The sequence below is a fragment of the Chiloscyllium plagiosum genome, unplaced genomic scaffold (assembly GCF_037043375.1).
Source record: "Chiloscyllium plagiosum isolate Xiang-an unplaced genomic scaffold, Cpla_swu_hap1 HiC_scaffold_20, whole genome shotgun sequence".
In the NCBI taxonomy this organism is placed as follows: domain Eukaryota; kingdom Metazoa; phylum Chordata; class Chondrichthyes; order Orectolobiformes; family Hemiscylliidae; genus Chiloscyllium; species Chiloscyllium plagiosum.
Window position 1 is genome coordinate 17,267,133 of NW_028270158.1, and position 26,830 is coordinate 17,293,962.

Below are 26,830 nucleotides of genomic sequence, written 5' to 3' on the forward strand. Positions count from 1 at the left end.
TGTGACACAACCTCCTGTAACTACACTGAACGATACCAAGCAACTTGCTAAACTAATAAGCGGACTCAGGAAATCAGGTTCTGATTGTTTATTTTGGACGTACATATAGAGATGAAGCATTGACATGTGAAGTAAAAGGCTGGTGGTTGACAAACCATCTTCAAGCTTTATACAGATTACAGTACACATATTACCACTCCTTCACTTCACTTCAGTGGTTTTATCTTTATTTTCCTATAGGCGTGGAAACAGACCTTTTAGTTAAATCAGTCTGCGGGCAATCAAGTTCCCAAACTAAAGTAATCCCACCTGCCTGTGTTTGGCCCATATCCCTTCAAACCCTTATCCAATGTCTTTTAAATGTTATAAGTACACCTGCATTCACCACTTTCTCTTGCAGTTCATTCTACACAGGAACCACTTTCTGAGTAAAAAGTTGTCCCTTATGATATTTTTAAATCTTTCTCCTCTCATCTTAAAGAAATGCCTCCTAGTTTCAAACTCCCTCACCCAAGGGAAAGAACGGTTGTCATTCACCTTATCTATCCTTTTACCCCAGGTCAACTCTATCTTGCTGAGAGTGCAGCTTCTCTCCTTTTAGCCTGCTGTGGATACCTGTGGTTCCCATTTACTTTTGCAATATGACTAAAAGTTTAATCCTTAATTAACTGAAAATAATTCAACCCCTTCAGCTCCAGAGAGCAGCTCCCAGATCGCTCAAGCCCCTCACTCCATATGCTACCTGTTAGCACTTTGGTCAGGGATCACGACTCAAAATGAAGCTGTTATGGATCATTGTCACCCACTTATGGTCACCAATATCAATCAGTGACCTGACAAATAGATGGGCTCTGTCCAAAAAAGCTAGATTGTAAAGTTTAATCATTAGCTTCAAATGCTCAAGATTGTTGCAAAACCTAGATTGGCTGAATAGTTCAAGATGAGCACAACCAGACCTTTTTAATAAAAGATAAACATGGATCACATTGGTTTGTTCCATTGCTGGATTCTCAGCTTCCTCACCCACAGTCCACAATTAGTGAAGATAGGAGAAAGTGAGGACTGCAGATGCTGGAGATCAGAGTCGAAGAATGTGGTGGTGGAAAAGCGCGACCAGTCAGGCAGCATCCGAGGAGCAGGAGAATCATTTCAAGCATTAGCCCTTCATCATGAATGTATTCCAGAATCCATGCAGGATCATGATGAAGAGCTTTTCCAGCACCACACTCTTCCAGTTAGTGAAGATAGGTAACTGCACCTCCCCCACAATAACACTCAACATTGGAGCAGAGCAAGGATGTGTTCTCAGGCCCCTACTATACTCCCTGTACCCCCCACAACTGTGTTGCCAAACTCTGAATGAACGCCATCTACAAGTTCATTGCTGACACCACCATAGTAGGATGGATATCTAACAACGACGAGTCAAACTACCAAAAGGAGATAGAGGGCTTGGTGTCGTGGTGCAGTGAAAACAATCTCTCTCTGTCAACGTCAGCAAAAGTAAAGAACTGGTCATTGACTTCAGAAAGAAAGGAAGAGAACACGCCCCCATCTCCACCAACAAAACTGAGGTTGAGAAGGTGGCGAGCATCAAGTTCCTCAAAGTGACGATAACTCACAACCTGTCCTGGAACTCCCATGTGGATGCGACATTGAAGAAGGCACAACGACGCCTCTTCTTCCTCAGGCGGTTTAGGAAATTCAACATGTCTGTAAGGACCCTCACCAACTTTTACAGATGCACCATGGAAAGCATGGTGACAAGTGACAATAAATCAATCAATCAATCAATCAATCAACCATCCCCTGGAATTTTGAAAGCAAAAGAATGTGAACATTTGCAATATTTTTCCAGGACATTGGAAGACGCCCACTATTTCATTGAAGGAAATGATGTATATAATCTATCCATCCTTTCTGTAGTCAGTGCTTACAATCACTAACTGTCACAGTAATTGTGTAGACACTGTCTTCCTCCCAATGACTATAAGCATAGCACAGTCAGCCTCCCTATGAAGGTTTCCCCCTCTACTTGCGCTTTCTGATCAGACATACAGTATCAGGAGTTTCACTTTCCCCAAGCCAAGCCTACACAGCCACATGTACTGTACTTTGATTTGTCAAAGTAGCAAGACCTACATGGTTTGTAAATTCATCAAGGGGGCAGTGACAGAGTGTGCCAGCTGTCCTACAGACAAACCCCTCCACAGTTATGATGTTCAGAGCAGTTATCAAGCAAATGGCCCTTTGATTTGTACTCTTCTAAATGGTAATGTCATCAGCTAGCCATAAATGCACTAAACTTGTCTTTTCATGTGAGCAAACAATTTCATCTGCATTTTCTTGAAAAATTGACTGCCAGCACCAAGAGAGATCACTGTATTTTCAGAGAATGGCAGCTTTTCTGAAGGTCTGGGGGATAATTACAGAAATAGCTCCACATGGTCCTATTAATGGCATGGACTATCATCCAGGCATGTTCTTAAGGTGTGCAATACTACAGAGCTATACCACTCCTCCATGGAGTGCAAATGTTCTGCATTTTTCTTCCCACCTATGTTAGATTAGACTAGTTTCATTTGGGAAACCTAGTCAGCATAGATGATTTGGACTGAAGGGTCTGTTTCCATTCTATATGACTAAGCAAGTAGAAGAAAAATAATTGTGGCTGATTTGAGTATGGTTTGTATACAATGGGAAATTATACTGCATATCCATAAGCGTCATCACACAAATCTCAACTAAGGACTGAGCAGTCACTATAATGAATCCTGTGATGCGGATAGCTTCCATAGTCAGCGTGTTTTAAGTAATATTACAATCCATATCATGGCAAATGTCAGAAAGCCACTCATAATATTATAGGAAACCTATTATTGTTCAAGTTATGCATGAAGCAGTATGAATAATAAATGCATTGGCCTTTAACCTGTTGAAGAGCAAGCATTTTATTTTAATCAATGACTAATACTGTACATCCATATCTCCCATTGATTACTTTACCACAAAGTGCAACTTTGCAAAATCAATTACAGAACATGAGGAGAACAGGCTTCTAATTATAATTTCAGCTGCAGAAATGGATTTTTCTTTGTATTAACCAAGGTGAAAGGTGATACATGAGCGACTGAACCATTTTCTTTCGTTGTTCACCAATTATGCTACACAAGATTGAATATAACATATCTTTAATGCAATTGAAAGTCTCCTCTCTGTTGCTCAATGTCAATTCCAATTGTATTCATTCCTAGAAAGGTAGCACCATTATAAAGGATCTCAACCCTAACTGCCCTTGATAAGGTGGTGGTGAGCTATTGTCTTAAACCACTGATATCCACGTGGTGTATATACAGACTTCCAGGATTTTAACCCAGTGATGGTGAAAGAACAATAGGAAGGTGTGCATCTTAGAGAGCATGCTAAATTTCCATGCACCCGCTGCCCTTATTAATTCAAGGATTTGTATGATACTTGAAAAAAAAACTTGGCAATTTGATCTCATGCGTTCACATCATGCTGCCACTGTATGACAATGATGAATGGAGTAAATCCTTAAGGTTGTGGATGGACTGCTAATCAAACAGGCTATTTTGGACTGGATGGTATCAAGCTCCTTGAGTGTTTTTGGAGTGTCCTGTAGATGGTGACATGGCTTTTAGGAGTCAAAGTAAGTTCTATCTGCAGAATTCCCAGCCTTGTGATCTTCAGTAGTCACAGTCCCTTTATGACTGGTCTACTTAAGCTATTGATCACTGTTATGCCCTCAGATGTTAAAGGTGGGAGATGCAATGCATGTAAAGAAGAGATGGTTACACTCTCTCCTGTTGGAGATGGTCATTGACTGGTACTTGTGTGGATGTTGTCCAGGTTTGATGCATTATTGCAGGAGTGGCAAATAGAATTTAAATACTGTTTAATTATCAATCAATATCCCAAATCACACCTTGTGGATATTTTCTAATTGACCCATTCAGTGGTGTTATTACATTCCTGTGGAGCAGGTGGGATTTGAAACCAGGCCTCCTGGTCCAGAAATATGGATATTACCACTTTGCCACAAGACCAAAAAGTCTTGCTTGTAGCTGAATATGTTTGGGCTTCAAACTCTACCCTAAGGAACTCTGATTCCTTTATTCCATACTCAGTCAAGTGCTGCCTTGACGTCAACAGTAGTCACTCTCACCTCATTCTAGTCATTAGCTTTGATGTCCATGTTTGGACCAATGCTGTAATAAGACCTGGAGATGAGTAACTCTAGAGGAATCAAACTGAACATTGGTGAGCAATGGTTATCGAGTACCACTTGATAGCAACGTCAACTTGACATCTGATAAGATGGCGGTGGAGTAGGATTTCAGAGCCCTGGGTTTTGTCTGCTCTGTCCGCCTTATTTTTTTAATTTCTTCTCTCTTAACTCATGTTTTTCTTCTTTTTTTCTTTTTCACTTACCTCTTATTGAAGAACTCAGTCTCTGCGATGGTTTTGGTGAGTGGGCCAGTGTGGATACGAGTGAGCCCCGGCAGCATCAGCAGTGGCTGCATGAGTAAAGGGGTGGCCTGAAGCCAACTCACAGCAGTGACAGAAGAGTCAAGTTTGGGCTGGTGTGGTACCTGGTGGTATCAGTGGCACCTGTACTGGTGAGGTCCAGTGAGGCCTCATAGTGACAAGAGCATTGGTGGAGGCAAGATGGTGCCGAAGAGTACAGACTTTTGTTCCAGAAACAGGCGGCAGCAGCAAAGGGGACTCATGCCTAACCACCAGACCCATGGACCGTGATGGGGCAATTAGTAAGAAGGACAGTAAAGGTGAACACTTTTTCTTTATTTCTTCATTCTTCTGCCTGTATATTCTGGTTTATTTTTCTGCGCTTTAAGATGGTGCCAAAGAGTGGTGACACAATGCACCAGCTTTCACTGTGTTTTGTAAAAAAGAATACGGGTGACATTAAATTTATCAAATCAAATCTAATCAAACAGAACCTTCCATGATGATTGAGAGTAGACTGATTGATTCAGCAGTAACTGATCAAATTGAATTTGTGCTTCCAGAGCAACATTCCACATTGTAGGGAAGATCCTTGAATTGCAGTTCCACTGGAGCACATTGACTATAGGCCTAGCTAATTAGAGTCATTGAGTCATAGAGACCCTTCGGTGCAACTCACCCATGCCGACCAGATATCCTAAATTAATCTAGTCCCATTTGCCAGCATTTGGCCCCTATCCTTCTAAATCCTTCCTATTCATACACCCATCCTTTTAAATGTTGAAATTGTGCCAGCCACCACCACTTCCCCTGGCAGTGGATTCCGTACAAACACCACCCTCTGCATGAAAAAGTTGCCCCTTACATCCCTTTTAAATGTCTCCCCTCTCAGCTTAAACCTATGTCCTCTAGCTCTGGACTCTGGGGAAAATACCTTAGCTATTTACCCTATCCATTCCCCTCATGATTTTATAAACCTCTATAAGGTCACCCCTCAACCTCCAATATTCCAGGTAAAACAGCCCCAGCTGATTCAGCCTCCCTCTATCGCTCAAATCCTCCAATCCTGGCAACATCCTTGTAAATCTTTTCTGAACCCTTTCATGTTTCACAACACCCTTCTTATATCAGGGAGACCAGAATTGAATGCTGTATTCCAAAAGTGGCCTAATCAATGTCCTGTACAACCGCACCATGACCTCCCAACTCCTATACTCAATGCACTGATCAACAAAGGCAAGCATACCAAACGCCTTCTTCACCAGGAGAAAGTGAGGAAAGCAGATGTTGGAGATCAGAGTCAAAAAGTGTGGTATTGGAAAAGCACAGCTGGTCAGGCAGCAGCTGAGGAGCAGGAGAGTTGACATGCTGGCATACGTCCCTTTTCACTACCCTAGCTACCGGAGACTCTACTTCCAAGGAACTATGAACCTGCACTCGAAGGTCTCTTTGTTCAGCAACACTCCCCAGGACCTTATCTCTAATTATAGAAGTCATGACCTGATTTGCCTTCCCAATATGCAACACCTCACATTTATTTAAATTAAATTAGATCGGCCACTCCTTGGCCCATCTGATCAAGGTCCCATTGTGCTCTGGGGTAACCTTCTTCGCTATCCACTACACCTCCAATTTTGGTGCCATTTTCAAACTTACTAATCATACCTCCCAAGTTCATATCCAAATTTTAGAGCACAGGTCTTCAGTGTTACAGCAGGATGTTCAGGGGACCCATTGCCTTTCCTGTATTGTTTATTTTGATTTCTTTCATAATATCGCATAGAGTGGATCAAATTTATTTAAGGCTGATTACTGTGCTTTTATTATCATCCCTGCATGTCTGACTGAAGATATTTGCAAATTTGTCAGCTTTGCCTTTTGAACTCATGAGCTGGTCACCTCCATCATTGAGAATGAGAATATTTGCACAGTATCCTCTTCTTATTAGCAGTTTAAGTGTTCATCATCATTCATGACTGAATGTGGCAGAACTGCAGAACATTGACCTGGTCTGATAAGAGGTGGATTTGTATAGCTGCCTAAAACTTGCTGCTTCCCCTGTTCAGCATGCTTGTAGTTCTCTGTAGTCATTTCACTAGGTTACCATCTCATTTTTAGGTAAGTCTGTTGCTGCTTCTGTCATTCTCTTTTGCATTATTGAATGAACCAGCGTTTGATCCTGTCTTAGTGGAGATGGTTGAGTGAAGGATATGCCTTAGATGTACTTAATGACTAGTCTCGACATCCCTCAGCAACAAAGAGTTCCACTATCTCACCACCCTCCTCATCTCTGTCTTAATTCGTCAAACCTTTACTTGGATATGATGCCGTCTGGATCTTGAAACTCCCACAAGAAGAATTAACCTCTCCATATCTATCTTGTCACACCCCCTGTGAATCTTATACATTCTTTTTTGGAAGCTGGGCAAAATAAGTGACAAGGCTGTTCATTATTGGTCATCCTGATCTAACCTGGGACTTAGATTTAGATTTTTATTGTCACATGTACTCAAGTACAGGAGAACAGTGAAAAGTGTATAATATCGCCACGCATGGCACCACCTTAGATTCAAAAGGTACAAAAAGCTCAGGTACAATGCACTAATCCTCCTTTTGAACCATTGGCAGCAGCTTGTTACAACTGAGTGACTAGGGCTAGGCATTTTTAGAGGGAATTAAAGTTAGACTGGAGTTAGAGATGGCAGCAAGTGGGATAAATAACTCATAACAAGGTACAACATACAATTTCAAGATGGGTTTTAAACTGAATTTCAGTTCTCAAACCATGCTCGGGTTTGTACTTGGATTTATGAATGCAGGTTCAAATGGCGATCGAAGCAACATATTCACTACACTGATGTATCTTACCTGCAAAAATCATAACTTGATACAACTGTAGAGCCCACTGCACATATTAAAATGGGCACCAAGTTATGCAGAAGCCTTTGTCTTCTTTCGGTTACATCAGATTTCACAATTGTACCACAGATCTTTTGTCTGATATATTCTGGGCAATTATAAAAGAAAGGATTGTAACATAAAAATATCTCTGTGATCCAGTGAGTTAAACAAGAATATTAATTTACAACTGGCATGTCATCTAATGAAAAGGGATGTAGCTAAGTTAAAATGACTTTTCTGCCTGATCTTCAGATTTGAACAGGACAATGCAGATTTCAGCAGCCCCAGGACAGGGTTTCTAGCCTCAGCTTGAGTCTCCCTAAACCCTGCAGCTCAGTGTGACTTTGAAAATGTCAGGGCAAGAAGTCACTGATCAAGATCGGCGATGCAAGATCGGGTAACAAACAATATTCTTTTTTGTACTCTCAATGCTGAACAGCAAGATCCACAAGCTCCTTAGATAAATGAAGCCAGCTCTGAAAAATGCCACATGCGGTTTATTGCTGGGGAATTGGCATCATGAAGCTGTTTTGATCTGATGTGAGCCTTTAGTTATGAGATAAAATACCGCATTGATAGGATCAGAGGCACCATGTCAAAGAAAATTAGGCTGATCCTGCCCCCTCTTGAAAAGAAGGTAGTACTGCACTTATACAACTCAAAATGTATTAAGCAGACATTACAGCACTGCATTACTTACCTTGCATCTGAGTAAGGTCAAAAGAGATGTATTTTCTTTTTAAAACCAAGAGCATAATTGTTAGATGCTAACTTCTGAATTGTTGAGCTGGACAGGTATCAGGTTTCTGTTCTTTCCCTTGCTTAAATGTAGGGCACAACAGACAGCCAACGTAACAGCTTTGCTCATATGTACAGGGACAGGTGGACTGGCGATCCTGTTGCCTGCTACAGTGTGAACCTGCTACCAAGGAAACTGGGTCAAACAAGCAGGGGGTTAGAATGTGTTGCCACGGCTCAGTTACATGATAGTGGAGCTACCACACAGGTCAAGTCTGACTGTATAACAGGGTTTTGGAACAGAAGCGAAGAGAGGAATATATCCCTGACTTTTAACATTGTGATTCTTTGGACAGGTAGGCACATTTAACATTTTCGACCGAATGGACTGCTAAAGGAATTATCTGTCAGTCTTGCAGATGAAGGAGAAATGATTAGTCATTGAAAAATATTAGCCTTCATACTTCAAATAAATCCTTTCTCTACGGTTAGTGGTCAGGGTCTAGATTAGAGTGGTGCTGGAAAAGCACAACAGGTCAGGCAGCATCCGAGGAGCAGGAAAATCGACGTTTCAGGCAAAAGGTTAGTGGTCAGGAACCAGCAGTGCTCATGGGGAAGGGAAGTCTATTTTGTTTATAACAACATAGAGAGACTCAGGAGACTGGGGCTGTTCTCTTTGGCAAAGGATAAGGGGAAATTTAATGGAGGCCTTCGAAATCATGAAGTAAGTAAGGAGAGTTGTTTTTAATAATAACAGTGACTAATCAGAGAACACAGGATTAAGGTAATTGGAAAGGAAACATAAGTGTTTTACTGCCCACTGAATGATTGTAATCAGCAATGCATGTCCCCGAGAGAGTCCTTTAATGGTAAACTCCAAAAGACAACTGAATAACTACTTGAAGGCACAACATTTGTAGGATCACGAGGAAAAGGCAGGGGAGTGGAATTGATTTACCTGCTCTTTCAAAGAGTTGGTATAGGCAGGATGGGCCAAATGGCCACCACCTTTGTTGCATCATTCTGTGATTCATATTCCAATCTTGATTTTAAAACTGAGAGTGAGTGGATTTTTCAATTAGTTAACATTTCATCTTGCAACCTCTCTTCCACTTTGTAAATGGATCAGCCTTTCCCTTCCACAGGTGAGCCTGTATGCCAGTGTGGATTAGCCATATCAGGTTGACACCTCACCTCACCTGCAGATGCTCCTGACTTGCCCTCCTGCTCTCCTCATTGAACCAAGGATGGTCTCCTGGTTTGATGGTAATGGTAAAGTAAGGAATGAGTCAGGCCCGAAAGCTATAGATTACAGTGATATATAATTTTACTATGCAAACAGTTGATGGCCCAGAGCACCTCAAAGCTTCACAGTTTTGAGCTGAAAGATCTGTTCCAAACCTATCCTGCTGGTAATCCCATGCAACATGATGAAGGAAGTGTTTTGAAGTCAATGGAAATAAAAGTTGGGAGTGACATAAATGAGCTTTCATATGAACATCATCTGCTTCGCACAATTGTACAAAGTTGAAATGACCCTATTTATGTTTTGAAGAGATCCTCAGGACTGTTTGAACAGCTGCTGTGTGTAAAGCTGTAAAATGGCTATGATTGTAATCAGCAATGCATGTCCCCGAGAGAGTCCTTTAATGGTAAAATGGCTAATGCTTGTTCTAGTAACCTGATTGCAAGCATGAAAGTTACTAAATGTCCACTTTAGGAAGGCACTGGTCCTGTCTGATCCAAAAAGGAAATTTTTTTTAGGATAAGTGACAAGGTCAGCAATAAATCTGTGTCACAGTTTGCCAAAGGCTAGGTAGGTCACCCAAAACCTCGCCTACCTTTGAGCAAATACCAGTAGAGTATTTGGTGGTTGCAGCCAGGAGGCCTCATAGAATTCCACCCAATGTCTTTGACTAGTAGTAGGCATTGACTCTGCCATGTGCCAAGGCCACTGGGTGAAAGCTGTGCAGCCTATTTTTTTTTACAGGCAGAGGGGGATGTTTCCTGTCAAGGACTGCCTGCAGTCCCAGCTATGCCCACTGACAATGGTGGCACTGCTGGAATGAGATTGGCTGGGCTTTGGAATCTCCTTCAAAAGGAGGTGAAAGTCTCACCCTGAGCAATTTATTAATAGTCATGGGATTGGCGTGAGAGGGGGTGGTGGTGGCAGTGATGTGGCTGGGCAAGCATAAGTGGGCACACTCATATCTTTTAAGTGAGAAACTTCTAGCAACAAGTCAAAATCTGGCCAATGTTTTTGAGTTCTGGCATAGGTGTATGTGCACCAGTAGACAGGGAGAAATAAAACCCTTTTTCTCGTCAGGTTGGAAAAGAAATTCTGTCTGCCATCATGAGTAGATTTTTCAGGCACTTGGGGGACATTCACACATCACAGGTATCAACAATTTAGCGAGATAAAGTGTCCTTTTCACCTCTAAGTCATTGGTTCCAAGTGTTAGCCCAAACTTTTATATCTGGTTGAAAGGACCCTTTTCTGAAATGAATTTTGATATATTCCATCCAGTCCTGTTGGAAGCAAGCAAAAAGCAAACATTATTTGCCATGAATAAGGATTCACATTATTAGTGTGGGAAATGGAATCCTGTCACACAGAGACAGGGTAGATTGTTCTGAGCTTGATGGGTCACGGGATGGGGGATGATGGTTGTGGTTTCAGGGTGTTGAAACCAGAACATGTTGTTAAGTAGACGAAGGTACAGTTTGTAAAAAAACATTCTCAGTTGGAAATAAAGATGAGCTGTACCTCAAAGTCAAAAATGTAAATGTTTCCGTTTTCCCGCAACTTGGTGAACACAAAATCAACAGATCAGTGATATTCTTCAGAAAGAAAAAACAAATAATATGCAGAATTATTATTCCCTCACAAAAACGATGGAGATCTTTCATGAAATTGTGGGTTGGCTTTTAAAGAAGTCAAAAATCAACACTCTGTACCCTGCTCTTTTTCCCAGTTGTGAGACTGGTATAAGGTTTGAAGTTATAAATCAAAGCGATCCTCTCTGCTTGAGAAAAGAATTGACATCTTAATTAGCAGGTTCATAAAAACTTTGATAATTATATTCTGAAGAAACTAGACAAAACCTTCAAAAAAGCTTTGAGTATCATAATTACAGTAGTTAAGGAAATCGTACATGCAAGCATTTAAATTTCGAGCCAGTTTTGCCGGGGGGAGGATCATTTATACCTGCCTTTAATGTGTTTCTGTTTAAGAAGTGTATGAGAATATTTTTATATCAATAAGTCATGGTTTCAAAATCCCTGTTCAGTTGGCATTAATTTGAGATAAGAAAGAGATGTCAAAGAACACCATTTAATTTTATGTGCATGATGTAAGGCCAGAAATCTTTGGCAAATATATCAACAAGGTACAGGTGTGAGATTTATGTGATAAAAAGGAGCCAAGTAGCAGATGACTCATCACTGTCCAGAGATTTTTCAACTTCAATATCTGGTTATCATTTGAATCCACATTGCTAACTTATGTGGGTCATTGGCTATTGCTGTTATAGACTGTAGAAGCTTGGAAAAGGACCCAATAAAGTCTAATCGAAGTCAGTTCAGGCCATGACGTTCATTAAGCAATAACATTGAGCATTCATTGACAATTCCACTTCTCCGTCTTTGTATAATGTGACAGTGATGCGTGCCACAGCACAAAGCCTCACAAGATTGACTTGGAATCATCATGTAAACAGCTGTGAATATCCCAGTGACAGTACGGTCAGCAACCAGAGGATGGAGATTTAAGATAATAGACAAAATACCGTGACTACAGGGAGAGGAGGAGAATTCTTTCTGTACGGCAAGTTTTACAATGTGGAATGCACTTCTCTGAAAAAGTGAAGGAAGCAAATTCAGCACTGAATGTTAGAAGGGAGGTGGATACGTAGTTAAGAACCAAATATTTGAAAGCTGCAGAGAAAGGACAAAAGAGACTGGAGCTAATCATTTTTTTTTAAAAAGACCAATTGGCTAAATGACCTTCAATGCTGTGTAATTTCAATGTAATTCGTTAAAGGTAGATCTTTGTGGAAGATTTTCTCTAATTGCACAATAAGTAAACAAGCGACGTGGACTGCATGGAATCTAAGGGAATGTCTGTTCTTTCTTCTGTTCTTTACTGTAAGTAAAACACACTACAAAATGGTTCTGCATTGATTGTAAAACAATGTCCAACATTACCTATTATTTATCACAACGCAGTATGATAAAGGCGGAACTTGCACCCACATTGCCACTTTCACTGCCCCAGATGTCTCAAAGAATTTTACATATGAGTAATATAATGTACAATCTCGAATCAGACACTTAAAGCCTTGAGCATCTTCCAACATTTAATGAGAACATGGCAGATCTGAGGCCTAACTTGACACCTTTGTTCTATTTCCCTTAATGCCTTTAATTAAGAAAACAAAACTATCAACTTCAAATTTAGCAATCCAATTTAGCCAGTACCAATTGTCATTTGTGAAAAAATGTTCCAAACGTTTACCATCCCTCATCACAGATATAGGGAGTCAATGGCCGAGTGGTATTATCGCTGGACTGTTATTCCAGACACCCAGGTAATATTCTGGGGATTCAGGTTTGAATCTGGAATGAAGAGTCTAATGATGACCATGAATCCATTGTTGATTGTCGGGGTAAAACCCATCTTGTTCACTATCGACCTTCAGTGAAGGAAGCTGCAATCCTGGCACGGTGGTTCAGTGGTTAGCACTGCTGCCTCACAGCGCCAGGGACCTGCGTTTGATCCCAGCCTCAGGCGACTGTGCAAATTCCACACAGACATTTTCCCCGTGTCTGCGTGGGTTTCCTTCAGGTGCTCCGGTTTCCTCCCACAATCCAAAGATGTGCAGATTAGGTGCATTGGCCATACTCAATTGCCCATAGTGTTCAGGGATGTGTAGGTTAGGTGCATTAGTCAGGGGTAAACATAGGATAATAGGGTTGCTCCCACAAGTGGGCCGGTTTCTACACTGTAGGAATTCTATGGTCTATGGTGTAGGTTTGCTCGCTGAGCTGTAGATTTGATATCCAGACGTTTCATTACCTGGCTAGGTAACATCATCAGTGGCGACCTCCAAGTGAAGCGAAGCTGTTGTCTCCTGCTTTCTATTTATATGTTTGTCCTGGATGGGTTCCTGGGGTTTGTGGTGATGTCATTTCCTGTTCGTTTTCTGAGGGGTTGATAGATGGTATCTAGATCTATGTGTTTGTTTATAGTGTTGTGGTTGGAGTGCCAGCCTCTAGGAATTCTCTGGCATGTGGTTGACTCTTAACTTCCCTCTGGGCAATTAATATTTAGCAACAAATGCTGCTCCAGCCAGTGGTGCCCTTGTTCCATTGAATGAATAAAACAAAAATCCTATGAATCCACTGCTGAGAGGTCTTGTCCTGATATTCTAGACCATGTCTGAAGAATTAGATTCTGGATGTAAGTTTGCTCATTGAGTTGGAATTGGAGAACTAGATTCTCCAACTAGCGGGAATAGTCTCTCTTCATGTACCTTACTTCTCTAAGTCCAGGTATTTTCTTCATCAACCTGTTCAGAGATGTTATCTCACACCTCCAGCAGGTGGCACTTGAACCCAGTCCTGCCTAGTGCAAGGACCCCTAGCTTCGGTAGGCCTAAAGTACAGGGACTCTTTGAGGCCTGGGTCACTTCGCAGAAGCGCTGTGTTTGAAAACCTCTTGTTCAGAAGATGAACTCTTTATGTAAGATGCTTTTATTCTTTATGTCACTAAAAATGGCATAAGGTTTGGCAACAAAACAATTTTCACTATCTTTCTAGGTGTATGTGACAATAAATAAGTTGCCATCCTAGTCTAGAGGTACGGACACTACCACTTCTCCACAATAATCCCTCTTCAAGAAGTCCGCATAAATAACATCTATAGGTATCCCCAAGATACTGTAGTCATACAGGCTTATCAGACATGACCTTACCCTTACAAATCTAAACTCTCTCTGATCATCTGTAAATTTCAAGTTTTTCACTCACTCTACTCATAAGCATGGACTCTAAAAATTTCTCAATAATTCCTTACATAGTCATGTGATATGTGCGATTTTCCAATCTAAAAGAACAGTTCCTAAATCCAGAGAATTTTAGAGAATTATGTTGAGAGCATCTGCAATTCTGTCATCCACTTCTGTTAAATCCGTGGAAGGGAAACTCATTAACACTATTGTTGTCTTCATTCCTGTTGTTTGGCTAGTGTTAATTCTGGTGCTCTCCTGATCTGTTCATTTCCATGGGATTACCTGAGTTCTGAGCTCTTCCTCCACTGCGAAACCTGATACAAAGTGAATGTCCAGTCTGTCTGCCATTTCTTTATTATCATTGACAATATTGCTGTCATCAATATTTTTCAAGACTCCTTTAATGTTCCCAACTGCAATGTATTTCTTTAAATAAAAATTATGTTGATTTTTGATACTCTGAGCAAGCTTCTTTTCATATCCTTTGTAGCTTACCATCTGTTTTGTCACCTTTGTACATTGTGTCTTTCCTATGTGCCAGGATCTGCATGTTTTTTTTTGCAATTTGAATGCTGTTTCATTTAGCTTTGCACTGTCTCTTAACTCTTTAGTCACCCCAGCCATTTCTTCTGGCAATTAGAACTTCAGGCCCTTAAGGGTGCAAATGTAAAATAAATTTATGAACACCGTCTTCTGATCTTGTCGTTGATACTGTGGGCACCTGGAATCTGAGCAACCATTTAGCATTTCACCTTTTCAAGGATGCTGAATTCAATCGTATTGCTGTTAAATACATTCCTGCACTGTTAGACTGTTAATTGGATCTAACTCATTATTAATTCTAACATGGCAAGCACCCTCCCCCATTCAGTTTTAGAAAAGAAAGGAAGGAGGAAGAAGGAAGGAAAAAAGGGAATAAATAGAAAGAAGGGTGGAAAGAAAAGAAGGAAAGAAAGGAAGCCATGTCTTCTAACCAGAGGTCATCTCCGAAAACAAAATAGAAATGTTAGCAAAATGAAGAAAATCATAGCGCTAATAAGTTTCCCTTCATTGAGATTAATTGATTTGATTTGATATATTTTCACCCTAAGTACAGTGAAAAGCTTTGTTTGCGAGCAGTACAAGCAGATCACAGTAAGCAAGGACATATAAATCATAGGGTGCTTAGACAGAGTGAGACATACAGGTCACACTGCATAGGAGGTACACGAAGCAAGATCAACATTATTTGAAGTTAGAGAGTCCAAAATCAGTCTAATAACGCCAGGGAACAAGCTGTTTTTGAATCTGCTGGTGTGTGTGTTCAAACTTCTGTATCTTCTGCCTGATGGAAGGGGTTGTAGGAGAGCATTACTGGGCTGGGAGGGATCTTTATTGATGTTAGCAACCTTTATGTGGCAATGAGAAGTGTAAATGGAGTCCATGGATGGGAGGTTGGCTTGCGTGATGGTCTGGGCTGTGAACACAACCTTCTGTAGTTTCTTATAGTCCTGGGCAGAGCGGTTGCTGTACCAGGCCGTTATGCACCTGTAAACGTTGGTGAGGGTCCTTATAGACATGTCAAATTTCCTAAGCTGCCTGAGGAAGAAGGGGCATTGTTGTATCTTCTTGAGTGTCGCATCTACGTGGGAGATCCAGGGCAGGTTGTCAATTATCGTCACTATTAGCAACTTGACCCTCTCAACCTCCATCTCGTTGATCTAGATGGGGTGGGCGGGGGGGGGGGTGTTCTCCTCCTTTCTTTCAGAAGCAGGTGACAAAATTGCAAGTGCCCTCATGATCATCTTATAAAATTCATGCACATCCAACGGGTCTCAGTCAGTCACCCTTTGTCCATTGCCTTACAAATGTTTCTCTTGAGGTACTTATCCAACTCCCTTTCAAAGGCCAGAATTAAATCTGCCTCTACCACACTTCAGATCCTAAACACTTGCTGCGTCGCAATTACTTCCATCACATCACCGCAGGTTCTTCTGTTGTTCACTCCAAATCATTCTCTTCTGCCAAAGGGAAATGTTTCTCCATTTGTACTCTCAAATCTACTGGTGTCATTCCTCTAAAGGATGTCAGTCTCACAGGAGACTGTTTCATTATACACAGGATTTCATTAGATTGTATTGGTTATATGGCACAGAAACTTGGCCCAGACACTAAAATGTACTGCATTCAAAAGATATTCAGTATAGTGTGACATAAAATGTTTCTGCACAAGATAAGATTTCATTGTGTTGGGGTAATATATGAGCATGGATATAGTTTTGACCAACTAACTGAAAACAAGTGAGTTGAAATAAATGGGTTATTTTCAGTTGGCAAACTGTAAGAGTGGAGTGCCACAGGGATTAGTGCCAGGATTGAAACTATTTACAATCAATATTAGTGACTTGGGATGAAGGGGCAGACTGTATTGTACTATCAGTAAATTAGGCTACTCAAGTAGGTGGAAAAGCAAGTTGTAAATAGTGCACAAGTCTGCCAAGTGTTGCAGCTAAGTTAAATGAGAGGGCTAAAGTTTGGAATATATTGTGGGAAAACATGATGTTATCCATTTTGGTGGAAGGAATAAAAAAGCAGAATGTAAACAGAAAGAGATTAGAAAACACTGCCTTCCATAAAAATAGGGAAATCTAAACACAACTATCCAGGACATTTGTGACACCACTCCCGGAGTACTGTGTGCAGTTTTGGTCATCTGATTAAAGGAGACATATAGATATAGATAATATGGGAAGCAGTTCAGTAAGAGTTCTGTTAGATTAATTCCTGGGATGATGGAATTGTCTTAAAAGAAATGGTTGAGCAGATTAGGCCTGTTCAAGTCTAGAAGAATGAAAGATGGAAAATTCTGACTGGGCTTGACAGACTAGATGCTAGGAGGATATTTCCACTCATGAAAGAAGCAAGAACTATGGGACACAATTTCAAAATAAGGGGTCTTCCATTTTAGATGGAAATGAGGAAGAGTTTCTTCTCTCTAAGAGTCACTATTCTTTGGAATTCTCTACTCCAGAGAACACTAGAACTTGGACTTTGAAAATATTCAATGGTGAATTCATCAGCTGTTTGATCTACAAGACAGCCAAGGGTGGCGAGGAGAAAGGAGTTGAGAATACAATCAGATTAATCATATTCATGTACGGCACAGCAGCTTGAAGGACTAAATGATCTATTCCTGCTCTTTTTTCTTATGTTCTGATGCTACCGTTTGCTGAAAATGAACCTCCTCCCATTTTTCTTTACCTACATCTATCTACCTGACAAAGAAGCAGCACTCCAAAAGCTTGTACTTCCAAATCAGTCATAAAAATGGGGTGGCACGGTGCTCAGTGTTTAGCACTGCTGTCTCACAGCACCAAGGACCCGGGATCGATTCCCACCTTAGGCGACCGTTTGTGTGAAGTTTGCTAATTCTCCCTGTGTCTGTATGGGTTTTCACCCACAATCCAAAAATGTGCAGATTAGGTGATTTGGCCGAACTAAATTGCGCATAGTGTTAGGCGCATTAGTCAGGGGTAAGCGTAGGAGAATGGGTCTGGGTGGGTTACTCTTCAGAGGGTTGGTGTGGACTTGTTGGGCCAAAGGATCTGTTTCCATACTGTAGGGAATCTAATCAAATAAACCTGTTGGACTATAAACTGGTGTTGTGTGATTTTTAACTTTGTCCACCAGCACGTCGACATCACATCTATCATTATAATACTATTTCACTTTCCTCATATTTTACTCATATATTGTCTAGCTTCCCCTTAAGTGCATTTTTACTGCTCTGTTCAACCACTTCTTGTTGGAGTGCGATCCACAATCTCACCATCTCTGAGTAAAGAAGTTTCTTCTTAGTGGATATTTTGGTGAGTACCTTACATTGGTGGCTTCATGTGACACTCTCATCCTCTTGGTATCCATGCTTTTAACACCTTTCACAATTGTTAATACCTGTACTAGGTTAACAGTGAACCCTCTCTTTCTCCAGAGAAAAAAGGAGACCCACCCAGCCTTTCTCAACTGTATACCCGCACTTTTCTGAATATCATCCTTGTACATCTTCTCTACACCTTCTCCAACATAAAAAAAGGGATGGGGTGGGACAGAACAGGCTAGATGCGGAAAGAATGTTCCTGATGTTAGGGAAGTGCAGAACTAGGGGGTCACAGTCTAAGAATATGGGGTAAGCCATTCAGGACTGAGCGGAGGAAGAATTTCTACATTCATTTTGAACCTGTGGAATTCTCTCCCACAGGAAGCTGTCGGGGCCAGTTCGTCAGATATATTTAAGAGGGACCTAGACGTGGCCCTTGCAGCTAAAGGGATCAAGGGGTATGGAGAGAAAGTGGAAGTGGGATACTGAAATTGCGTGATCAGCCATGATCATATTGAATAGTGGTGCCGACTCCAAGGGCCGAATGGCCTACTCCTGTTTCAATGTGACTCCGGACAACTACTGCACAGTTAACTCCTAACTACCCTCATTCAGTTCTTCAGCAATTAGGGATGGTCAATAAATGCTAGTCTAGCCGACAATGCCCACATCCTGAAAATAAATCAAAACGACACATACAGTGAAGCAGCTTCCTACTATGTGCTTGCTGTTCTCACTAAAAGAACAAAGAACATGCAAAACAGTCTTTGTACAGTTTCTGGCACCAGTAAGCACCCCACTTATCAAGTCTCAGTAAATCTCCCATGCTGAGCATCAGCCAGTCGAGGAGATCTCTGTGTGATCTGGCAGATCTTGAAATGAATCTGCCACAAAGTATATTACTCCACTAAAGAAAAAAACAACCATAATGAAATGATGATGGATGGGAACAGCCTGTTTTGAATCTTAGTGCAGTATAGGTCTGGATGGAGTGCGGGGAAATGTGTTATATTCACCACTATACTGCAGCAGAAAGCAGTAGGTACCTGGTTTAGCTGCCAAATGTGTTTGAGGCTCACAAATGAATATCATAGAATCAGAGAAACCTTACAATGTGGAAGCAGGCCATTCAGCCCATTGAGTTCACACTGACCCTCTGAAGAGCATCCCACCCAGATCTGCCCCCCACCCCCCCCCCCCCCCCCCCCTCTCAATCCTAGTAATCCATGCCTAATCCACCTAGCTTGCACAGCCCTGGACATAATGGTCAATTTAGCATGGCAAATCCACCAAATCTGCACATCTTTGGACTGTGGGAGGAAACTGGAGCACCCAGAGGAAACCCGCACAGACGTGGGGAGGATGTGCAAACACCACACAAACACAGTCATCTGAGGGTGGAATTGGACCTGGGTCCCTGGCATTGTGAGGCAGCAGTGCTAACCACTGAGCTAGCGTACCATCATCATATAAGGCACAATCCTAGAGTGTGCAGTCTGAAACACTTGTTGTAGGTTGTCAAATGCAACATGAAAATTCAAGGCATGCAAATTAAACAATAGTAAATATCTAAAGCAGGAATGACTTCATTAGTAAAATATATTAGCAAATATTATATTAGCTATGCTTATGGACACCTTTAATGGCAAGTAGCCAAATGAATCTTCAAGTATCCATCACAGTACGCTGACTTCTGTAACCTTATCTATGTTTCAATTATCGTTGCAAGCACAGAACATGCCCATCCAGCCCTCATACCCATATCAGCTCTTCAAAAGAGCTACACAATAAGCCCCACACTCCCTGCTCATTCTTCTCATTTTCACTTTTCAAGTGTATGGTTATTGTAGCTAGAGAAATTTCTGTTATGTCCATCTGAACTTTGATATAGGATTTCCATTAGCTCTCAGAGACTGTATCATTATAGGTTTCCATAAATGATTACGCAATTTGTTCATCTTTAAGTGGAAAGAATTGACAGCAGATAGGTATCAATTTGGCCCTTTCATCGCTTTGTACAATGTCACTCAATTATGGCCCTTCCATTATAGTTTCTTGACGTTGTAACCCACCCTTACCCATCCCAACCCCAGGCAAGATCTTTCCTCACACTAAGATCTTTTCTATAAAATCTTACTTTTGTTTCTCAATTTCTAGCTCCTTGTATTACTTTTCATTTTATTAAATTGATCACCCTGCTCTCTCTTTTTGAATAATTCCCCTGTTCTTCTTTATTCTGTTCACTGGTTTCCACGCCCACCATTATTTGGAACTTTCTTTTATTCATTTATGGGATGGGGATTACACAGGCTCCATCCAGCATTTATTGTACATCAATAATTGCCCAGAAGGCAGCTCAGAGTCAACCATTTCACTATGGGTCTGGAAGTCTCAGGTAGGCCAGAGGGGGTAAGGATGGCAGATTCTGTCCCAAAAGGACAATAGTAAACCAGATGGGTTTTTTCCCTGACAATTGTTCTCAGTCATCATTAAACTCATATTTCCAGATTATTATTGAATTCAAATTCCACTATCTGCCATAGTGGGATTTGAACCAAGTCCTCAGAACATTGTCTAGTCTAATGATAACACCACAAGGCCATCAATCACCTTAGTAAAGGGAACAAAAGTAGGCTAATAAGGCCATTGAGTACTCCCTGGTATTCAATACAATCATGGCTGATCGAACACTTCAATGCATTTCACACACCCATAGCCCCATTACCCTGTATGCTATTGGTAATCAGAAATCTATCAACTTCTACCTTAAAAGACACTCAAAGGTTGAAATACAGCCTTCTGCAGTATAGAATTCCAAAGGTTTACAACCCTCTGAGTAAAATAAATTCTCTTCATCTTCGACTGAAGTGGCACCTTCCCTCACTTTTCCATTGTGCTTCCTAGTTCTAGTCTTATCAACCAGAGAAAGCATCTACCCATATCTTCACTATGTATCCCTTTAACTATTTAATAAGGTTCAATGAGATCACATCTCATTCTTCAAAATCCTACTGAATACAGGCCACGTTTGCCCAATCTCCCTTCATAGGTCAGTCCCGCCACTCCAGAACCAAATCTGGGGAACCTTTGTTGCACCCCCTCGATGGCAATAATATCTCTGAGATTGTACCTGGAATACTGTGTGTAGTTTCACTCTAACCAAGCGCTTATACAATTGAAACAAGACCTCATGACTCCTGTACTCAAATCCTCTTGTGATAAAGGCTAACTTTCCATTAGCCTTCCTAATAACCTGCTGCAAGATTACCAATGTCCCTGTGTATATCTATGTTTCCCAAACTCTTACCATTTAAGAAATACTCTGCACACCCATACCTCCTACCAAAGTGGATAGCCCCACATTTTTCCATATTATATTCCACCTTCATGCTCTTGTCTATTCACTAAGTCTACCCAATTACTCCTCATGACACATATTACCACATACCATCTGCAAATTTGGAAGTAATACATTTGGTCCCCACTTCCAAATCTTTAAATACATCAAGAACAGCTGGAGACTACATGCTGATCCTTATGGTATCCCACGAGTCATTCTTGCCAACATGAGAATGACCCATTTATTCCTATGCTCTGTTTTCTGTCTGTTAGCCAATCATTGATACATATTAGTTCATTACTTCCTATCCCATGAGCTCTAAATTTTATAATTAGCTTCCTGTAAAGACTTTATCAAAAGCCTTCTGAAAAACCAAGTAACTATGTTCATCAGCTCTCTTTTATCAACTTTGTTATAGTAACATAATCAAAAACAGGTTTGTCAAACATAATTTCCCATTTGCAAATCTATGCTGACCATGGACCAAATAATGCCAATGTGTAGTTATCATATCCTTCACTTACTTATTTGTTCATGGGATGTGGACATCACTGGCCCAACCAGCATTTGTTGACCATCCCTAACTGGATTGAGTTGTTTTGTCCCCAGTTGAGATGCAAACACATTGCTGTGGGTCTGGAGGTACACATAGACCAAGCAAGGTAAGGATGGCAGATTTCCTTCCCTAATATACATTCATGAACCAGATAGGTTGTTACGACAATTGTTTATATGTTTGTGATAGCTTTTTTTTCACCACTTCCAGACTTTTATTGAATTCAAATTTCACTACCTGTCACAGTAGGATTTGAATCCATGTCCCCAAACTTTAACCTAAATCTCTGGCTTACTAGGTTACTGGCACAATCACTTTCCCATTTGCTGTCAGTGTCAGGAAACCCGAATTGCTCCTCAATTTATTTTTTTTTTAAACTCATTAGTAAACCTTTCTTTAACCTGCCAATCGCATTCTTATTCTTCAGTGCCCAACTATCTCTGCTTAATTATTGTCAAAAAGCTGGATGACCACATTGAATAGGTATCCAAGGCAAAACAAAAGAATGACAACATTAAATTTCACTCACCTACAAAATGAATAATATCGGGAGATTTTAATTCCACCCCCACCCCTAAAATAAATTATAAGTTAAAAAAATGTGTGGGGGTGGGTAGAATTTATGAAAAATGTTCTACAGAACTTCCTCGATCAGTATGTTCTCAGACTATCTAAGGGGCCATTGTTGGATTTAATGTTGGGGAATCAGCCAAAGTATCTGTGGGGGAAATACTTGGGTAATAGTTATCCTCATTTCATAAGGTTTAGATTAGTAATGAGAGGAACAATTTAAAGCAGGATCTAAAGTAAAGTTGCCAACTGTCCACTGCATTTTCTGGAATTGTCAATTAATCACCTGGACAACACTGAACAAAGCAGAATTAAAATCACAGGGGCATTAAAAACTTATTTCTTTTGAATATTTTTGCTTATTTGTTTAGGAAATATTGGAGATATAAAAACATAACTTTGTAAGGTCATTATAAGCGGGTCATCACTTCTGGAAGCCTTCAGGAACAATCTCAGATCTAATGTTACACACAGCTTTAGGTCCTGATGTTATGTGAGACATTAGTGGTGGCTTCAGATCTGACCACCACTCTCAGTGCCCTTGCATGCACATTCCTCCGGGTGAGACAGCCAGCCCACTCTGTAACCTACATGGGGCACCCAGATTCTGACCCCACCTCCCATCTGCCAAACAAATATTTTGAGATAAACCCCTTGGACTCTGGGCCTCAGCATAAACTCAACTGGCCTCAAGGTGAAGCCCAACACAGTCTGGGTTGGAAGGACTGTTATTCAAAACTCTTATTTCTCCATTTTTCTAATGTATTGCTGGACTTTTTATTTCTTTACTTTTATCATTTTTCCCCTCAGAATTTGTACTTAAGAACTGATACCTAGGTACCTTTGCACCTAAGATGGTGCCATAAGTGGCGACTTGTAAACTTTATTGTCACATGTGAATACATGTGACAATAAAGCTAATTCTAATACTAAATCCCTGGGAAGCTTCTAATGATCTCAGAATGCCTTTGAGCCCTGATTTGAGAATCACAGGACCAAGATGCAGCAAAGAATAAAGTACAAAGATGAACAACGTGTGTGAAACACGGCTGTGTCCTAGCCCCCATCCTATTTAACATCTTCTTCTCTATGCTCCTGCCTTGTACCGCCCCCACAGATACAATACCAGGTTAGACAGCAAGTTCCACACTGTCCAGACTGAAAGTCATGAGAAGACTATAGCACGCCTCGATAAGAGAACTTTGATAATGCCATGTTAGTCACCCAAATGGAAATTTGGTTACAAAATACTCTTCAATTGTTTTGTTTCTACTCCACATACTACCTCACCAGGTTAACATATTCTCTTCTGTACCTGAAATAATATTTATTGGTAGACTTCCCCTAGTTATCCTTTATCATCAATAACTCACTTGTATGGTGCTTTAATATCAAAAAATGCCTCCTCGCACAAGTACAGGTGCCAATTCAAAGAAGGAAAGTTTGAGAGGAGTGATCAGATGTTTGAGAAAACAGGTGGAGAAAGGCAATGATGGCAATTTAACTATTTACAGCTTAGGGGGAGGTAATGGCCTTGTGGTATTATCACTGGGCTGTTAAGCCAGACACCCAGGTAATGTTCCGAGGTTCCAGGTCTTACCCCACCATGGCAGATGGTGGAATTTGAATGTAATAAAAATCTGGAATTAAGAATCTAATGATGACCCCATGAATCCATTGTCAATTGTTGGAAAACCCTGTTTGGTTGCTAATGTCCTTTAGGGAAGGAAACTGCCATCCTTACTCAGTCTGACTCAAGGCACTGGTTGGCTCTTAACTGCCCTCTGGGCAATTAGGGATGGCCATAAATGCTCGCCAAGAATGAATGAATAGAAAAAAAAAACTGATATAGCACCTTTCATGAAATGAAATGTTCCAAGTCACTTCATACATGCAATGCAAAACAAAACAAGACACTGATTCACATAAGGCGATATTAAGTCATGTGGCCAAAAGCTTTATCAAGGATGGCTTTAAGTAGTGTCTAAAGGAGGAAAGTGAAACGTAGAGGCAGAGGAAGGGAATTCCAAATGGAGCCAAGGCATCTGAGAGGGTTGTGGGACTGGAGGAGATTATAGAGATGGGTGAAGCAAGACCATGGTGGAATTTAGACATAGGATGGGATTTTAAAATCAAAACTTTGTTTGATCAAGAGCTGATGTAAATCAGCAAACACGGATGTGACAGGTGAATGGGACTTGATAGATTAATTCATGGCCTGCAGCATTTTGCATATAGACTGTGGGAGACTGCATTGGAATAGTCGAGTCTAGAGGTAATAAAGGCATGAATGGTTGGGGGGGGGGGGGGGGGGGCGACGAGGTTAGGCAGATGAAATCAGGTGATGTGGTAGGTGGAAACAGTCTTAGTCTGGATGTAATAGGAAGCTTATTTTGGGATTAAATATGACCCCAGATTTTGAACAGACTGGTTTACTCACAGACTGTTGCCAGGGTGATGAATGAAGTCTGGAGCTAGGTATTGAAAACAATAGCTTCGGTCTTTTTAATATTATTAACAGCAGGAAAACTTCGCTAAACCCAGCATTGTGAAAAAGGGAGGTGCCTTGAAAACGTTAGGGAATCCCAGAGATAATGGTGTGGGATCGGAGAAAGAAGATTTAATGTGATTCTGATTGCAATGAGATGGACAGGAATAAAACCAGTGGAAAGCAGTTCCACTAAGCTGGATGACACTATGGAGACATTGGAAAAGGATCGATGGTCAATCATGTCAAGCCTGCAGTTAGGTTGAGAAAAGCAAGGAGGAAAGCTTACCTTTGTCACTTTGTCTCCTTGATCGGAGAGAAATATCCAAAGGCAGCTGATGGCACGGAAGCATTGTTGAGGCAAAAGCCAGATAGTGGTGGAAATACATCGCATGAGGTGCGAATCATCATAGTAAAAGTCTCTTCAGAGAATAGGGAGAGATAATGCATCTCAGTCACGTTAGTGAGTTTAAACCATGAAAAGTTGTGCCTATGGTGTTTGAAGTTGCGGGTTTTTCCACAGACATCAAGTATGTTATGTTACAGCAGTAATTCACTCCAAACACTGAACAATGACTGGCCTGATACTGTTGCTTGGAAACGGGCTAGAAGCTAAGTGCCTTCTAAAAGAAAAGGGTTGTACTTGGAAAATTATCTGTAAAACTGAAATGTTCTCCCTGCAGATTGTTCAAGAGGCTTCAGGCATTTATTGTACAGCAGCTCAGATCATTCAGAGACCCAAAGGGAAATAACAAACATTATTGCCAGAAAATTCTGTCATGATGTTTCATCTTATCCTTTGGAGAAAATAGTGAAGAGGTCCAGATTTCAGGACTCAGTGAAGTGCTGCCAGTAATTGCTGCGAGCATCCTCACACACTGTGTGATATCAGCATGCAATGAGTCTTTACACGTCTGCCCTCGAATGTCCTTTACTTAAAGGGGAAATGTGCCCTTTCCTTTTTCACAAAAACAAAAGATTCAAGGAAAAAAAAAACAAGAAAATATAATAAAACCTGAACTGTTTGGATACATAAATTAAAGCCATGCTAGTCTTTTATATAATGGACCAGTACAATTTGGGGCATTTTGAGGTGTTGAAGGAGGAGCCTGAACAGCATTGTATACACAAATCTGACACTTGGCTTAACACAATGCTGTCTAGATTGTATATGTTTCATTGCCAATTGTACACACAAATGATATAAACTGGGCAAGTTTTGTGAGCACATAAATACTAATTGATCAGCACAAACACCGTCACCACATACTGACAAACAGAATCCATTAAATGTAGTGGAACCTGATTTTCATGCTTTGCTTGGCACTGAAGAAAACAAAAACTCATCCAACAAAACTCACGCATTAACTTCCACAGCCATACATCAGCAAAGGATTTAGTCTCCCTCAGGGGCTCAGGAGGCATATTTACTGCCTGATAGGGTACAACACCATACTGTTAGTGAAATTACTAGTCCACAAACGAGCTACATAGTCTCATCTGGAATTGCAATCAAGCTCTTGCAATGTGTAATCATTGCCACCCCAATTTAGAAATTGTGGCTCCTGATTGCCATCTACTGATTATCACTGGTAAGTGCATAGGGTTAGATGTCAGATTAAAGTAGGATTGGTCCCAGCTGTGATAGCACGCACAGATGAAAAGGTTGCCAAAACTCTCTGATTGAGCACCACATTAACAATTGTTATTTAGGCAAGGTGCTGAAAGATTTCCAGCACCTGTGGAGCCTACTCCAACATGGGTGCCCGTCTTCAGGAAATCAGCTTTGGAAAAGGAGGAAAAAGGAGAAACGAAGAATACTTGGACCATTATCCTGTTAAAATAAAACTTTTAAGCTTTATACCTCAAATGAAAATATGAT

General features: G+C 40.9%; 1 long non-coding RNA gene across 1 annotated transcript in view; it reads right to left on the reverse strand.

Annotated features, from left to right (window-relative positions):
• The window catches only part of LOC148146577 (uncharacterized), a 77,902-nt gene extending 52,466 nt beyond the window's left edge, over positions 1-25,436 (reverse strand). The window contains exon 1 of the long non-coding RNA XR_015760620.1: positions 25,238-25,436. This is a non-coding gene — a long non-coding RNA (uncharacterized LOC148146577). The remainder of the gene's footprint in view (positions 1-25,237) is intronic.
• Positions 25,437-26,830: the final 1,394 nt, after the last annotated feature.